This window comes from Rhinopithecus bieti, unplaced genomic scaffold (genome assembly GCF_001698545.2).
Source record: "Rhinopithecus bieti isolate Rb0 unplaced genomic scaffold, ASM169854v2 scaffold_12012, whole genome shotgun sequence".
Taxonomy (NCBI): Eukaryota; Metazoa; Chordata; class Mammalia; order Primates; family Cercopithecidae; genus Rhinopithecus; species Rhinopithecus bieti.
In genome coordinates this window covers 150,224-152,745 of record NW_016806984.1, presented here as the reverse complement: position 1 = coordinate 152,745, position 2,522 = coordinate 150,224, and positions in this window count along the sequence as shown.

The window sequence follows — 2,522 nt, the reverse complement described above, 5'->3', positions numbered from 1 at the left end:
AACATTTTATGATCTTAAACTTCTTTTGAAAATAAGAGAAATGTGAATGTTTCATGTTGAAAACTGACAGTAAACATTTTAAAATCCCTGGAATATCAGGGCAAATATGCTTAATGTACACTAAAAAAAAAAAAATAAAGAGTGTTGTAAATATATTTTACATGGAGGAGCTGGTAATCTTTTCCTGTTCTCCAAAACATCTAGGGTAGCCTAGTCTTGTTTCTATGTTCTAAAAATATATTAAAATCGGCAATACTTATGTATATAGATTATAGATTCTAAAGTTTTCAAAGTAGTTTTATTTTAGGAAGTGGACATCAACATGATGATTTCTCTTCTTTAATCATTCATTTATTGATTTACCCAGCTATTGTGTGTCTAGTATTATTCTGAGCCCCAGCTATGGAAGCAAAGAGAGGACATACCCTTATTGCTTTATTTTTTATCAAGCTTAAAAGCTAGCATCACAAAGGGAAGTATATTAAGCACGGGGAATGCATAAAAGTGACAGCAGTCTGGTCTACAATGGATCAGGCAAGACCATCTGTGAAGGTGATCACTAAATTCATAATTCAAGGAAAGTAGTTTGGCAAGCAAGAGTGGAGGAGGAGAACTAATAGAAGACAGAGGAGTTACACAAATAATGGTCCATTTAGAAACACCTTGTTGGAAATTGATTTAAAAGGTAATATGAGATAGCTGAGAAACTAGAACATATACAAACTGAAGTAGTTAACAAAGAAGTAATAGGTCTGTAAAAATAAATAATCTGGTTAGCAAGACAGTCAGGGACCACATACTGAAGGTTCTGTAAACAATAAAGAAGAAATATAGACTAATCTAGGATTGTAGAATGATTAGGTTTCTGTTCTGAGAAAAATAATGAACATGCATCTGAAGTTGATATTCATAACTCACACAATAGTTCTCTCTTTTATCATAAATTATTTGTTTCTGTGTCAGTTCATAATTTTGAATTGTGCCTAACACAGTTTGCATATTATGTTTGAGTTTTAAAATTGTGTCTAAATCCTATAGAGGACATGGGAATTTGGTCTAAATCCTTTGGAGAATTCTATAGGGGAATTTCTTCTCTGAGACTTATTCTATACTTTTGAATTCGATGGAGCTGCTCTTTTTGGCCTTTTGTTTAGAAATTTGGGTCTTTAGTTACCCCAGTCTTCTGCACAATTCCACAACTGTGTTCATTGCTGAGTACAAGCAATGGGAGTACAAATCATATATGGACCAGGCTGACCCTTCCCTATTGGACCTACAGCTGCACAGAGCATAGAGAAAGCAGCCCCTTCAGAAGTCTGACTCATGAGAACTTCCGTTGCCAGTTTCTGCCATGACTGTCACTGGACATTTGAGCAGTGAAGTACAGGGGATGAGAGAAAAAAAAAAAAAAAAAAAGACAAAAGAAAAGCTTGGAATTTCCACCCTACCTCTGAACTTTATGTATTCCTTTTCTGTATAACAGGCAAGATAGGGGTATCCCTTCAGAGTTTCTAAGGTCTGTGCTTCAGTGCTCAATTCCTGGTTTCCTATGCAATGATTTCAGGACGGAGTTGTGGGAAAGTGTGACTGTGGTAAATTCATATAACTTGCCATGTTAATTGAGTTCTGCTCTTCTTCCCCATCAACCTGCTACAAATTACCTTTCAGAGCTCATGAATAACTGTTCCATGCATTCATTTCATGTTCTATAGCTGTAAGATTTGTGTCTTATGTACATTATTATCCACATGGAGTTGGATACAGATACCCAATGATAATGGCAACATTTGTTGAAAGACCATTCTTTCTTGATTTAAAAGCCTTTGCTCCTTTGTCAAAGGTCTGGTTTGCCTTTCTTACATAATTGTATGTATATATTTCTGGGTTCTCTCTCTGCTGTATTGATCGATGTGTCTATTCTTTTGCAAAAATAACTCCATCTTCATTGCTGTAGCTTTATAATAGGTCTTGTACTCAGGTAGTGTTAGCTCTTCAGCTTTGTTCTTCTTCAATATTGTGTTTGCTACTCTCCCTCTCCATATAAGATTTTGAAAAGATTTGTTTATTTCCACAAAATTACTTCCTGGGATTTTTATCAACATTGTGTTAAAGGAATAGATGAATTTTGGAATAATTGACAACTTAAAATATATTTTTCAACCCATGCATACAGAATTTCTTTTATTTAGATTATCTTTGATTTCTCTAATCAAAGTTTTATAGTTTTTTTTATATTTACCCAGTATATATTTTGTGAGATTTGTACAGCTATTTCATCTTTTAGTGCTATTTCAAGTGACATCATGCTTTTAATTTCAAATTGCAATTGTCTAATACTGATACATGCAAAATAATGTCTATAATTTAGTGTTTAGTAGAGAAAACAAATCACAAACAATGTGTATGGTACAAGGATAAACACCTCTTAGACATGTGAAATGTGAAAAAATATTTCTTACAAAATAACATTTGTTTCACGTGACATATCAGTAGGCACTCAGCATTTTTTTTTTTTTTTTTTT